Consider the following 15,323-nt stretch of genomic DNA (forward strand, 5'->3'; position numbering starts at 1 on the left):
GCTGCCACGTTTCGCCCACAAAATATATCGTCAATTCACTTTACAGTATATTCTGTGAAGTACTTTGAGACGTCTCGAAGATGTGATAAGGAGCTGTATCAAATGCAAAGATTATTATCTTCAGGCTTGCACCTCTGATTTTTCAATTGCATCAGAAAATCCTATTATATCCATCATCTCGAGATGTACAGCGCCGCTGATGTCACTACTCCTGCCCAGCACATGTGCAGGATGAGCTCATGTCAAAGGTAAATGTGGGTCCACTACAGGCAGAGATGGGAGGAATTATAGTAGGGGACAAAGACATGGCAGAGTCATTAAACAAGTTTGCTAATGACTTCACCTTAGAAGACACTGAAAACCTACCAAGAATAGAAGGGAACCAAGAAGACAGTGTTAGTGAGCAACTTGGGGAAATTAATATATAAGTAAAGAAATGGTTTTAGGTAAATTGTCAGGTCTTAAAACTGATAAATCTCCTGGACCTGATGGCCTACATCCTACGGTTTTAAAAGAGGTGGTGACTGAGATAGTGGACGGCTTGTCCTTGATCTTCCAAAATTCTCTGGATTCTGGAACGGTTCCCATTGATTGGAAGATCGCAAACGTGACACCACTATTTATTTACGAAGGGTGGGAGAGAAAAGATGGGGCACTATAGACCAGTTAGTCTGACAGCAGTGGTAGGGAACATTCTTGAGTCCTTAATTAAAGATGTCGTTATGGGATTCCTGGAAGACCATAACAAGATTAGAGTCAACATGGCTTTACAAAAGGGAAGTCATGATTCACTAATCTTTTAGGGTTTTTTGAAGATGTATCGAGCAGGTTAGATAGGGGGGAACCAGTAGATGTAGTATATATTTAGATTTTAAAAAGGCATTTGACAAAGTGCCACACAAAAGGCTATTGCACAAGGTTAAGGCCCACGGGATTAATGGGAACATATTAGCACGGATTGAAGAGTGGCTAACGGGTAGAAAACAGAGAGTAGGGATAAACGGGTCATTCTCGAATTGGCAGGAGGTGACTAGTGGAGTGCCACAAGGATCAGTGTTTGGGCCTCAGCTATTTGCAATTTACATCAATGATCTGGACGAGGACATTGAATGTAAATTCACGGATGACACTAAACTCGGTAGCAGAGTGAGCTCTGAGGATGATGCAAAAAGATTGCAACGGGATATAGACAGGCGAGGGGAGTGGGCGAGTAGGTGGCAGATGGAATTTAATGTGGGGAAGTGTGAAGTTATTCACCTCGGTAGCAAAAATAGAAAAACAGATTAGTTTCTAGAGGGGTAGAGATTAGATAGTATTAGTGTGCAGAGGGATTTGGGTGTCCTTGTACACCAGTCTCAAGAAGTCAGTTTGCAGGTGCAGCAGCAACTAATAATAATAATAATCCTTGCATTTGATATAGCGCTTTTCACATCGGGAGGACGTCCTAAAGCGCTTCACAGAACACACTGTAAAGTGAATTGACTTTTGTGGGCTAAGAAAGTATATATTTGTGGGCTAACTAAGAAGATGAACGGCAGTTAGTGTTCATTGCAAAAAGTTTAGAGTACAAGAGTAGAGAAGTCTTGCTGCAACTGTGTAGGGCTTTGGTGAGACCGCACCTCAAGTATTGTGTGCAGTTCTGGTCCTTATTTAAGAAAGGACATACTTGCCCTCGAGGGGGTGCAGAGTAGATTCACTCGGTTAGTTCCGGTGATGAGGGGACTGACCTATGAGGATAGGCTGAATAAACTAGGGCTGTATTCTCTTAAGAGTACAGAAGAATTAGGGGGGATCTTATTGAAACATATAAGATTCTTAAAGGGCTGATAAAGTAGACACAGAGGGTCTGTTTCCCTGGTAGGAGAATCTATAACCAGGGGTCACAGTCTTAAAATTAAGGGTCAGCCTTTTAGAACAGAGTTGAGGAAACATTTCTTCACTCAGAGGAGAGGGTAGTGAATTTATGGAATTCACTACCCCAGAAGGCTTTAGATGTCAGTCCTTGAACATCTTCAAGGCTGAGACTGATAGATTTTTTTAAAAAATAGAGGGATTAGGGGATATGGGGATAGGGCAGGTAATCAGAGTTAGGTCTGAAGATCAGCCACGATCTTATCGAATGGCGGGGCAGGGCTCGAGGGGCCGAATGGCCTACTCCTGCTCCCAATTCTTATGTTCTTATGTTCTTATAACCGATCAGACATTTTATATAGCGCGAGAGAAGCAGTTGATGTTTTGAAGTGAATCAATGTGATTTGAAGGAGGCCAATGAGCTCTCTGCATAGGTTTGGGATTTTTGGGTAAATAAATGGTAGGTGGAGATCACACCTCAGTAAGTAAAACAATGCAATACATTTGTATAGTGCCTTTCACATCGGGAGGATGTCCCAAGATGCTGGACAGTCAGGAATGTGTGCCTGAACTGAGGGTCAGCATTGTGGAGGGTAGGAGGATGGCCGAAGGCTCGGACAAAGAAGAGAGTTTTGAAACGTGCCTTGAAGGAGGTGAGGGAAGAAGCGAGGTGAAGGGAATGTGGGATGGCGTTCCATAGGGTAGGGGCAGAAAGGCTGAAGGCCCGACCACCAATGATGGGGCAGGCCTGGTGAGACATGGAGCAGGCCACAGCCATCTGAGTGGAGGGAGTGGATAGGTTGATATGGGTTCAGCAGGAAGCGTGTTACAACAGAGGGCCCTTTGACTGCTAAATCCGGCCAACATTGGCCATTGTTTGACAGATCTCTTATTGATCATTAGTGTGTGAGTTTATGAGCAGAGCCAAGAGTCAGGCGCTGCCACTGTTATGCTCTGAGACGCTCCCCTGCATGGAGGTAAGTGCAAGTTGTTGTTGTTGAGCAGAGAGCACAGCAGCATGAGGAGGGAACTGAGTAAGATGGAACATAGTGAGAATTCTGTTAAGGAATTTGGTGAGATAGGGAATTCTTCAGCAAGAGAAATACCAGAGAGATATCAGAGAGCAAGAGAGAACTCTTTCATTCAACTGAAGAGTGGGAAATCTTTCTTGACATAGAGGCAACTTGATATGTAAGCAGTTAATCATAGGCCAGGTGTTGGGGATTAAAAAATCTGCTGACCAGTCAAACCTGGTTTGAGTCCTATATAAAGGAGAAGACTTGAACGCCTCACTTGAGTTGAGAGTCCAGCAGCATGAGGAGGGCACTGAGTGAGAATTCTGTTAAGGAATTTGGTGCAGAGGGGGAGGAGATGCAGGTGAGAACTTGTTTTGATCTCCTTGTAAAGGAGAAACAGAACCAGTGAGAGAGCTCATTGTAGGGGCCTTTTCGGGGCCTCAGAGAGTGAAGTCAGGTGTAGAAAACAGGAGTTTCAGTTCATCAAGACACGGGGGCTCCTAGACTAACAGTAACATTCCTGAGGAAGTAGGTGTCAAGTATTAAGGAGTGTGAGCAAGAGACAAAAAGTGCGAAATTACTTGTTTACCTATTTACTTGTTTACCTATTTACTTGTTTACCTATTTACTTGTTTACAATACAGAACAAGTATATACCCTTAAAATGGAAAAGTTCCAATCATGTAGTTAAGCAACCGTGGTGCATAAAGGAGGTTAGAGACTGTCTGAAGCTTAAAGGAAAGACTTCCTCAAATGCAAGAAAAAGTGGGAATGCAGAAGACTGGGAGAACTACACAAGGCAACAAAGGGATACAAAGAAAGTAATAAGAGGAGCAAAAAGGGAGTATATAAAAAAAGCTTGCAAGGGATATTAAAACCAATAGTAAAAGCATTTACAATTATATTAAAAGAAAGAGAATGGTCAAGGGGAATGCAGTTAAAGACAGATGTAGGTGAGACTATACTGGGAAATAAGGAAATGGCTGACTTGTTCAATAAATACTTTGCTACCCTTTTTACAGTAGAGGATGAGGACAAAATACCAGCCGTACAGGGGAACCTAAAAATACGTCAAAGAGAAATGCTTAATAAAATTAATAAAATTAAGAAAATGGTAATGGAGAAAATAATGAGACTCAAGATAGACAAATCTCCAGGACCTGATAGTTTCCACCTTAGTGTTAAAGGAAATAAAAGAGGAAATTGCAGATGTATTCGTCATAATTTTCCAAAGCTCAACAGATTTGGGAATTGTGCCTTTAGATTGAAAAATTGTGAATGTTCTCCCTTTATTTAAGATGGGAGGGAGTAACCAGGAATCTACAGAACTGGCAGCTTAATGTCAGTTGTAGGGAAAATACTGGAATCCATCATCAGGGAGAGAGTGACTGAACACTTGGACAGATATGAACTAGTCAAAGAGAGTCAGCATGGGTTTGTGAAGGCTCTGTTATATCTTAACTGATCCAGTTGAATTTTCCAGTGGTTCTAAAATGGTGGATAAGAGAGCGCCTATGGATGTCGTTTATATGCACTTTCAGAAGGCATTTGATAAGGTTCCACACAAAAGATTATTAGCAAAAATGGAAGCGCATGGAGACGGAGGTAACCTTGTGACGTGGGTTGGTAACTGGTTGGGAGGCAGGGAACGGAGAGTAAGGATAAAGGGAAAGTTCTCTGCTTGGCGGGACGTGACAAGTGATGTCCCCAGGGGGTTTGTACTGGGACCAAAGCTATTCAACATATATATAACTGACTTGGATGAAGGAATAGAAAGTTTTATATCCAAGTTTGCAGGCGACGCCAAGCTAGGCGACTCAGTAAGTTGTGTAGATGGGAGTAGGAAGCTACAAAGGGACTTGGACAGATTAAGTGAGTGAGCAAAGCACGAGAATGATACCAGGAATGGGGAACCTTAGCTATGAGGACAGGCTGGAGAAGATAGGACTTTTCCCATTAGAGCAGAGAAGGTTACGCGGGGACCTGATAGAGGTCTTCAAGATCATGAAAGGTTTCGACAGGCGAGATAGGGAAAAGCTGTTTCTGCTGGTAGGTGTGTCTGTGACTCGTGGTCACAGTCTTAAGATATCTACCGAAAGAAGCAGAGGGGAGGTTAGAAGAATTTTTTTCACTCAGCGAGTTGTTGGAATTTGGAATGATCTGCCTGAAAGGGCAGTGAAGTCCGATTCGATAACAGCTTTTAAGAGGGAACTGGATAGGTATCTGGGGAAGACGGGTTTGCAGGGTTATGGGGAGAAAGCTGGGGATTGGAGTTAGTGAAAGTGACTTGCTCTGTCGAAAAGCCGGCACAGACTCGATGGGCCGAATGGCCTCCTTCTGTGCAGTAACATTCTATGAATCCATGAAAAAGCTGTGTCAGAATTCAATGTAAGGAAGTGCGAGGTCATCCACTATGGACCGAAAAAAGATAAAGCAGAATATTTTCTTAATGGGGAGAAATTAAAAACTGTGGAGGAGCAAAGAGATTTGGGTGTCCATATCCACAAATCACTAAAGACTAGTTCCCAGGTTCACAAAGGAATCAAAGAGGTGAATGGTATGTTGGGATTTATCTCAAGAGGCCTGGATACAAAAGGGGAAGAAATGATGCTTCAGCTGTATAGAGCGTTAGTCAGACCCCATCTGGAGACTGCGTTTAGTTTTGGAAAGATATATTGACCCTGGAGGGGGTACAGCGCAGGTTCACCAGAATGTTACCAGGCCTAAAACAACAACGATTACATTTGTGTAGCACCTTTCACATCAGGAGGACGTCCCAAGGCGCTGGATAGTGTACAGCATTTTAGACCTGAGCTGGGGTCGGGGGGGAGGGGGAAGGGGGGTGGCCAATGGCATGGTCGAAGAGGAGGGTCTTGAGGTGGGACTTGAGGCTAACGTGGGGGAAAAGTGGAGTGATTGGGGGATGGAATTCCAGAGGTTGGGGGCAGAGTGGCTGAAGGCTCTCCCGCCAATGGTGGGGCAGGTGGGTCGGGGGACGTGGAGCAGCCAGAACCGGCTGTGCGGAGGGAGCGGGCGGGTTGGTAGAAAGTTAGGAGGTCGCAGAGGTAGGGTGGGGCGAGGCCATGCAGGGCTTTGTAGGTGAGGACCAGGATCTTGAACTTGATCCTCTGAAGGATAGGGAGCCAATGGAGTCGGGCGAGAATGGGGGAGATGGGGTCACGGAGTTTGGTGCAGGAGAGGACACGGGCTGCAGAGTTCTGAATTATCTGCAGTCTGTGGAGGGAGGAGTTGGGAAGGCCGACACGCAGGACGTTTGCATAATCGAGCCTGGAGGTGATGAAGGCAAGAATGAGAGTTTCAGCGGCCTGAGGGGTGAGGTAGTGGCAGAGTCGGGCGATGTTCCGGAGATGAAGGAAGGCAGAGCGTGTCATGGCTTGAATGTGGGGAAGAAAAGACAGTTGAGGGTCAAACAAGACACCCAGGCTCCTGACTGACTGGTGAGTTGTAGTGAGTAACTATGGAGGTTGATGCTGCCAGAGCCTGAGGTGCTGAGGCACTGGCGTGAGCAATCAGGAGCCTCAGTCTTGTTCACATTCAACTGTAGGAAATTTGCCCTCATCCCGGACTTGATGTCTGACAACTTAACCCTTAAATGGGTTAAGTTATGAGGAAAGGCTACATAAACTTGTATTTCTTTGAGTTTAGAAGGTTCAGGGGTGATTTGAGGTATTTAAGATGAGAAAGGGATTTAATAGAGTAGATACAGAGAAGCTATTTCTTCTGGTGGGGGAATCCAAAACAAGGGGACATAGTCTTAAAATTAGAACCAGGTCATTTAAGAGTGAAATCAGGAAGCATTTTTTCACTCAAAGGGTGGTAAATCTGGAATTCTCTCCCCCAAAAGGCCATGGATGCTGGATCCATTCTTCAAGAGTGAGGTTGGTAGATTTTTGGTAGGTCAGGGTATTAAGGGATATGGGAAGAAAGTGGGAAATTGGAATTGAAAGGAACAGTTGATCACCCATGATCTAATTAAATGGTGGAACAGGCTCAAAGGGGTGAACGGCCTCCTGTTCCTATGTTGCAGAGCAGTCTTCAGGACAGAAGAAAAGGCAAGGAGGCGAAAAGGCCAATTCCACAACAAAACACATTCTCGAATCACCTGGACTCCCACAGCGTAACATGTAGCCAAGCTCATTCTCAATGTTCCTCAGGCCTTTGCATCAACTACACAGTGGCAGATGTCTCCAAACGTGCATCACAGTTGGAGTGAAAAGTTTAAGTGATATCTTGTTTTAAATTGATGCCCTCTCATTGTATAGTTCATTTAATTAATTTTTTTCATGTGACTAACATAAAATCGGTGAAACTTTGATTTTCTTAAAAAAAAGTTTTATTACAAACTATTAGAGTTGTTTTTGCATATACATAATTAAATGGTTTTGTTTTTGTTCTGATTGTAAAGTGAGCGCAAGTTAATATCATCATGAAGTCAGGTTGATCTCAGGGTAATAAATCCTCACTGGTCCTCAATCCCGAGGCGTCTCTTCATGGTGGCAGACATGGAGACTGCACAGAACTCCTGCACCGCCTCCAGTGCGGCAGAGTCAGCAAATCTACCCTTCTTGGCCAGCTGCTGGGACAGCACCTCTGGCTGCTGCCGCTTCTCCTTCCTGACCAAGTCCAGAGCGGTTTTGGCCGTGGTGTCGGCTCCTGGAGAAGCCTCTCCGGGTCGTTGCTGCACCCCCCCACTTGGGTGGTTGTAACTGGCGTCTTTGGCAGCGCTGTAAAAGGCCAGGTGTGAGTTCCAGTTTGACAGTTCCTCGTTCAAGAGGCCATAAATACTGACGCTGTAGAAGAATTCCATGGTTGTGACAATGTCCGCGATCTCAGGCACATCATAATGGGGGGAGAGCAGCTCACTGGGGAGCCCCAGGGCCTCCAAGCTGTCCTCACAACTCTTCCCATGTGACACAGACTGGAAGGGTTGGTGCCAGGCCAGCTCAGTGACACTGGCCACCCCACTGTCTCCCAGGGTGTCCTCGCTGCTGTCGCTGTCTGTTTTATAGTCACTCAGATCTCCGCTGCTGGACAGCTTCACTGACACGGGAGCAGGGGAGCTGCTCAGGGAGACATTGTGAAAGGGAATACAGTCAAAGAGCTTCATAGCTTCCTCCAGAGATACCTCCTCAGGCAAGGTGTCTGGCCCCTGAGCCCCCCCACTGCCAGAGGCCTTGCACCTGGCCCCTGAGATGCCCTTTGGAGGGAGTTGGTGCAACTCTTCCTCACTCACCGCGTCCAAGGCGGCCAACATCTGCTCCTCGTCATCCATCAGCTTGCCCTTACCACTGAGGGTGGGGGGCGGGAGGCGCCCCTGCTCAAGCTGTTTGCTGCTGGGTTGGGGGCTGAGGGCCTGGGGGACAGCCTGAGCCTGTTGAGCTGGGACATCTTCCCGAGTTGGCTGAATTGGGGCCTCAGGCATAACTTTGCTCCTCACCTCCTCCTGTTTGCTAGCCTTTGGCGGCTGGTGGCTTTGGCTACGGCTGGCTCTGGGCTGGTGGCCAGACTCAGTCTGAACTCTGGTGGCCACAGGTGCTTTCCCAGAGAATGGAGACAAGGAGCCGGAATATGGAAGCTGGTTTCTTCCTGAATGGCGAATGGGCGCCTGTTGGAAGTAGACCTGTGGATGTGACTGGTAAATGGGGCTATTCTGGCCGGGGCTGGGGTAATACAGGGGCCTCGGGAGATAGGGGTGCAGGTCAGGGTGAGAGGAAACGGGCGGCGCTGGGTTCAGGATGAAGTTGTGGCCATAGTAAGGTGAGGAGAGGCGGGAGGGCAGGTCACAGTGGCCTCCATTGCTTCCAATGTTGTGGATTCTTGGATCATACAAACAGCCGCAGGGAGCCACGTGGAATCCTGCCAGAAGAAACACAATTCAACTCTCTGATACTTTGAACATCACCTGTTAGTGTGGTAGCCCTGACAGCCCACATGCTCTGCACAACCTCCTCGCAGGTGATGTTCAAGCAGTGTTCTTGACTTAATCAGCGCTGTTCAAGCCAGGCTCCACTGGCTCCCTATCACCCAATCAATTGATTTCAAGATCTTTACATTCATCTTCAAATCCCTTCACACCCTGGCACCTCCCTACCTCTCTGACCTGCTTAGTCCCCAACCCACTACCTGCTACCTCTGCTCGGCTAACTCCAGCCTCCTACTTGTCCCTTGTGCTCTCCGTTCCACCATTGGTGGCTGCTCTTTCAGAATCTAGACTCTGAAACTCCGAAAAACATTCCCTGAATCCTTCCACCTTGTCTCCTCCTTCCCCATTTTTAGGTCAGACCTGAAGACCTTCCTCTTCGACCGTGCTTACGGTCACCTCCCCCAGCTCAGTGTCAGGCTCTACCATTGTCAAGCACTCTGTTGTGTTGTACATCATGAGCCAAACATGGTCAGGATTTGGTTTTGAAGGCTCTGGACATGTCTAACACCCCCAGGTCTCTGTTCCCAAGTCTAACCTGGCATCAGGTCTCGCTGCTGCTCTTGTAAGAGGAACCTCCTTGTACTGGGGGTGGAGGGGAAGGGAGGGGCGGCCAGCTGGCCTGGGGGAGGCAGGCATTGCCTTGGGGGAAAGCCCTCGCTCGGGAAGCCTGGGGATTGCTGCATTGGGCAGGGAGGGAGGTGAGGGGTGTGCCGCTCAGTGAAGGAGTGCCTGTGTGCTCATAACTTGGGGGGAAATGTTGTGTTTACGGGGTCTCCAAGGAGAAGACGTTCTGAAGTGTAATGAAACATTCTAACGGTTTGTGAACAACTGCACATTCCAACAGCGGAACTAATGATCATCATAACACTGGATTGGTCAAAACTCATGGGAAAGTCTTTGAAAATTACCTGATAGTGTGGTAGCCATGTCACGGTCAAATCTTTTGTTTTCTCTGCCTGTCTGATGTTTAAATATATTAAGTATTGCTTTGAGTACATTATTTTAAATGTATTTAAAGTTTTTGATACTTATGGTGCTGTCAAGTACCTCTCGTGTCGATTGCAACAATTTGGCGGTAACTTCCCATTCCAATGTACAAATGAAGGATTGGAAGTGAAGTTATCCACTATTGGGCAACTGAGGGGAGGATCTGATTGGGCCATAAAAAGGCACTAATTCCATCAAGTAATTGGTTGAATACAATTACCATTGGAGTAAATACCCTAATTTGGGCTTCATGCCCATAAAAAAATGAGCATCATGTGCTCGTGGTCACTATTTCTCTCCCTGGTAACAACAAAGGTATGTGCTCTGTCTATTAATGAGTGGTCGTCAGAGGTTGGTTCTTCATGCACTTTTACATTAACTTCATTACAAGTGACTGCTTGTATATGTAGTTTAAGTGTGATTTATGTTTGTTATCTCATAGTTGTGTTTGTTGATATGTATTGTGTCGTTTAAGATTTAATGCCGAGGGTTGTGGATTTCATTGAAGTTACAATGTAATTCTGTTGAGTTTACTTAACCGTGCTTTAACTCGAGCTTTCTGTGTAAATCAAAGAATGGGAGAATACACAAACAAGTTCAGCCTAGGTCACAGAGCTGTAAAATAAACCTCTGATTGACTGAAGATTCCCAATTTTCTTTAATTTAAATAGCAATTGGTAGTATCTGTCATCATGGAAGAACTCATTAGTCAAGTTACACCTAGTTATAGGGACTTGCATTCATTAGTGAGATGGAACACAGAGGCCACCAGTACACTCTGCGAGGGATTGCGAGCTGTATCATGGGTGTACAACAACAACAAAATTACATTTATAAAGCACCTTTTACGTCAGGAGGATGTCCCAAGGCGCTGAACAGTGAGGGATCAGGACCTGAGCGTGGGGGGGCAGGGTTGGAATGAGGGAGGGCAGAGGGGGTAGGAGGACGGCTGAAGGCACGGTCAAAATGGAGGGTCTTGAGTCGCGCCTTGAAGGAGGCAAGAGCGGGAGTGAGGCAAAGGGATTGTGGAGGATGTAGGCAGAGAGGCTGAAATCCCGGCCACTGATGGTAGGGTGGGTCAGGCGGGAGATATGGAACAGGCCGGTGCCTGAGGAGCGGAGGTAGCGGAAAGGTTGTTAGGGGGTCAGCAGGTCAGATAGGTAAGAGGGGGCAAGGCTGTGGAGGGTCTTGAAAGTGAGGACGAGGATTTTGAGTTCTATCCTCTGAGGGATGGGGAGCCAGTGGAGCCTGGCGAGGGTGGCGGGGGGAATGGGTTCATGGAGCCTGGTGTGGGAGAGGACATGAGCTGCAGAGTTCTGGATGTTCTGCAGCTTGTGGAGGGAAGAGTTGGGGAGGCCAACAAAGAGAGAGTTTCTGTAGTTGAGCCTTGAGGTGATGAATGTGTGTATACATATAAGAGTAATAGAACCGTCTCAGCCCTGACCCCCTCAAATGCTCCACAAAGAATGTCAGAACGACCACACTATCAGGTGATGTTCAGGCAAAGTGTGCAGTGTCCAGGAGTTTACAGGAGGGAGACTTTCATCATAAAAGTTGGCATAAAAATCTACCTGAGGTGAATGAGGTGCAGGAAACCAGAATTTACCATATGTTTGTGGCTGTTATTTGCCCTGTGACTCACTCACAGCCAATCTAATTCCAAATATTCCAACAGAGAAAGTTTGGGTGTGAAAAGGCTGTGACACAGGAAACAGAAGGGAAAAGGGAACCAGTTACAGGATACTGCCCTTCAAGGGGGGACAGTCTTTATTTCTCATGGAAATATTTGTCAAGTGAATGTTTAACTGTACAGTATAAGTGACACTGGGTCATACTGTATAACGGGGAGTGACATGTTTATTATAACTTTAAGAGCCCTGTGGCAAAGTGATTAGAGTATTTGCCTCGCAAGTGAGTGGACCGGGTTCAATTCCTGGGCAGGGTGAAACGATGGGTACATTTTCCTCCTCTACGCTCCTTTGTTTACAATAGCAGTAAGTAGGAACTTGGTTGTTAGTTGATTGGCGGATCGCTTTTCCAGGGATAATAATGCCTTCAAAAAAAATAATAATTTGGTCATTCAATCCATGACTGTTTGTGGGACGCTGTTGTTTGCAATTGGCTGCCGTGTTTCACCCACAAAATATACAGTCAATTCACTTTAGAGTATCTTGTGAAGCGCTTTGAGACGTCTCGAAGACGTGATAAGGTGATATATCAAATGCAAGGATTATTATATTAAACTGAGGTCTTGCTGATTTAGCTGGCTGTTAAAGATCCTGCAGCACTATGCATAAACAGAAGCGTGTTTCGCTCAGTGTCATAGCCAACAACCATCCCAGATAAAATTGGTCACCTACTTCTTACCCTTTATTTTGGACATTGCTGTACACAAATTGGCTGCCATGTTCATTGACAAAATACACAGTCACACCACTTTACAGAATATCCTGTGAAGCTTTGAGATGTTTCAATAACATGAGAAGGTGCTGTATTAAATGCAATGATTATTGTTACTATTACTTATGACTCAGAGCAATGCCATGTAGAACAATTGCCCATTGAGATGTTGGTTAGCCTTGCTCCCTTTGTTTGTGGGTTTCCACCACTTTCTATCCCTGGTTCTGTGTATTCTTCCCTTCACAGGTTGCAAGATGGGAATGCTGCTCAGAAAAAACAAGAGTCCTGTAGCTCAGTGGTTAGAGCACTCACTTTGCAAGTGAGAGACCTGAGTTCACTTCCAGGCAGCGGGAAACCTCGGGCAAGTTTCCTTACTCCACACAGAGCCTAATAATAATCCCTCCAAAACAAAACAATAATAAATTGGTCGTTTTCAATCTACGACTGTTTGTGGGACATTGCTGTGTGCAATTGGCTGCTGCGTTCGCCCACAAATATACAGTCAATTCACTTTACAGTGTGTTCTGTGAAGCGCTTTGGGACGTCCTCCCGACGTGAAAAGCGCTATATCAAATGCAAGGATTATTAAGATTACATTTGTATAGCGCCTTTCACGTCAGGAGGACGTCCCAAAGCACTGGACAGTGTACAGCATTTCAGACCTGAGCTGGGGTCAACCATCTGAAACATGGACAGGGACCTGAAACACAGGCCCACTTTGTCCTGACAGAGCTCAGGAAACATGTCTATGCAGCTCCAATACTGACACCCAAATCTTTCATTCTTCAGATTCACCGAGTTCAGTCACTGCGGAGAGTAACAGCTGGGACGGCACAAGGTGTTCAGGAAGTGAGTGGAATTCTTTGAAAGAAGTTGCTGATTGCCCCAGTGGAGATCATGTTCATACACCCGGCACCATCAGTGCGATAGTCAAGGACAGCAACCCCTCAGAGGTAACAGAGGAGCCAGACCTTGGATTCCATGACCTGATACTGGGTTGTAAGGAAGACCTGCTGACGAGATCACCAGGTAACCAAAAGTGTCCTGCTTCATTATTACATTGTCAGTCCTGACAGATCTCCATTTGGTGGTGACTCTTACTCTCTCATGCTGCTACAGTGACCATCTCACTGACAATGTCCTAACTTTATGGCAATTTTACCCCTCCTCCTCCTCCTTGAAGGTTTCCACTTTGGTGACCATTCGTGTCATGTAAACCCACAGTGAGTGATGCAGGTGATAATCATAACAGTAATAATAGTCCTTGCATTTGATATAGTGCCATAAGACAAGTTCAAGATGTCTCAAAGCACTTCACAGGATATACTGTAAAGGGAATTGACTGCATATTCTGTGGGCAAAACATGAGGTGATGCAACGAGATGGCATCACCACCAGGTCTGTTCTGAACCATGTCCACGGCCAAACCTGTAAAAAACAGTTAAGGTCACAGAGAATTGCGGGAAATTCTTCAATTCGGTCTTAATTTGGAAGCTATTTACCTTTCAGCCTCCACTTTCCAGGACCTCGGCTGCCTGTTAGGATATCAAGTCATAAAAATACCCTTCACTTTTGGGCAAATGAAGTTTAATGTGGAGACATGTGAAGTGGTTTATTTTGGGAGGAAGAATGAGGAGAGGCACTATAAGCTGATGGTATAATCTTAAAGGGAGTGAAGGAACAGAGAGACCTGGGGCTCATATAAGGAAATTTTTGAAGGTGGCAGGACAGGCAGATAAAGCTGTTAAAAAAGCATACGGGATACCAGGCTTTATAAATAGTGGCATAGAATACACAAGTCAGGAAGTTATGATAAACCTTCATATAAAACACTGGTGAGGCCTCAGCTCGAGACTGTGTTCAGTTCTGGACCCCACACTTTAGGAAGGATGTCAAGGCATTGGAGAGGGTGCAAATTGACCAGGATGGTACCAGGAATGAGGGACTTCAGTTATCAGGAGAGCCAGAGAAGCGAGGGTTATTCTCCTTGGAGAAGAGAAGGTTAAGAGGAGACTTAATAGAAGTTTTCAAAATGATGAGGAGATTCGATAGGGTGAACAAGGAGACACTATTCCCACTGACGGGTGGGTCGGTAACCCGAGGACACCGATTTAAAATAGTTGTTGAAAGAAACAGAGCGGAGGGGAGGAGAAATGTTTTCACACAGTGAGTTGTTGGGATCTGGAATGCATTGCCTGAAAGGCTGGTGGAAGCTGATTCAATAACTTTTAAGAGCGAAGTAGATAATTATTTGGGGAGAACAAGTTTGCAGAGCTATGGGGAGAGAGTGGGGGAGTGGGGTTGAATTGGAAGCTCTTTTCAAAGAGCCGTCACAGACACAATGGGCCGAATGGCCTCCTTCTGTGCTGTATAATTCTATGATTCTCTAACAACAACATGGCCTGCCACTGCCACAACCTCACCCCCAATGCCACCCAAACTCATCCAACCAAGCCTTTGTTACCTCCAGTCAGGATTTCTCCAACGCTCTGCTCGCTGGCCTCCTCAGCTCCTTCCTCCACAAACTCTACATCATCTAGAACTAAGTTGCACACACTCTCTCCTGCATTTGGCTCCACAGGTCCATTACCCCCATCCCATCACCCGCAAACACAAGTTGTTGTTCCACTGGCTCCCTACTACCAATTGGATCGACTTTAAGGTCCTTGTTCTCAAATGTCTCCATGGCCTGTCTCCATTGCAATCTCCTCCATGGCCTGGCCCACTTGCCCCAGCCTCTCCCTCTGCTCCTCCAGACCTGGCCTGTTTCATGCCCCATGCTCCATGCCATCACTCTGGAACCCTATTGCTACATCCCCCAGCCTCGCCCCCTGCCCCGGCTTTCAAAATCCTTCTATAGAATCCTAACACCTTGATTGCTCCTTCAGCCACCTTACCTCCACCCCCTCCCCCGTCTCCCTTGTATGACTCCTTTCTGTGCTAAAATGTGTTTAACTTTATGGTACAGTGCAATTTTATGTTCAATTTGAGTTAAACATAGAAACAGAAATTATCAGCACAGATGGAGGCCATTCACCCCATTGAGAGCACGATTGCTCCCTGCGTTATTATAATAATAATCCTTGCATTTGATATAGCACCTTATCACGTCTTCGAGAACATCT

Source organism: Callorhinchus milii, unplaced genomic scaffold (genome assembly GCF_018977255.1).
Source record: "Callorhinchus milii isolate IMCB2004 unplaced genomic scaffold, IMCB_Cmil_1.0 Scaffold21, whole genome shotgun sequence".
Taxonomy (NCBI): domain Eukaryota; kingdom Metazoa; phylum Chordata; class Chondrichthyes; order Chimaeriformes; family Callorhinchidae; genus Callorhinchus; species Callorhinchus milii.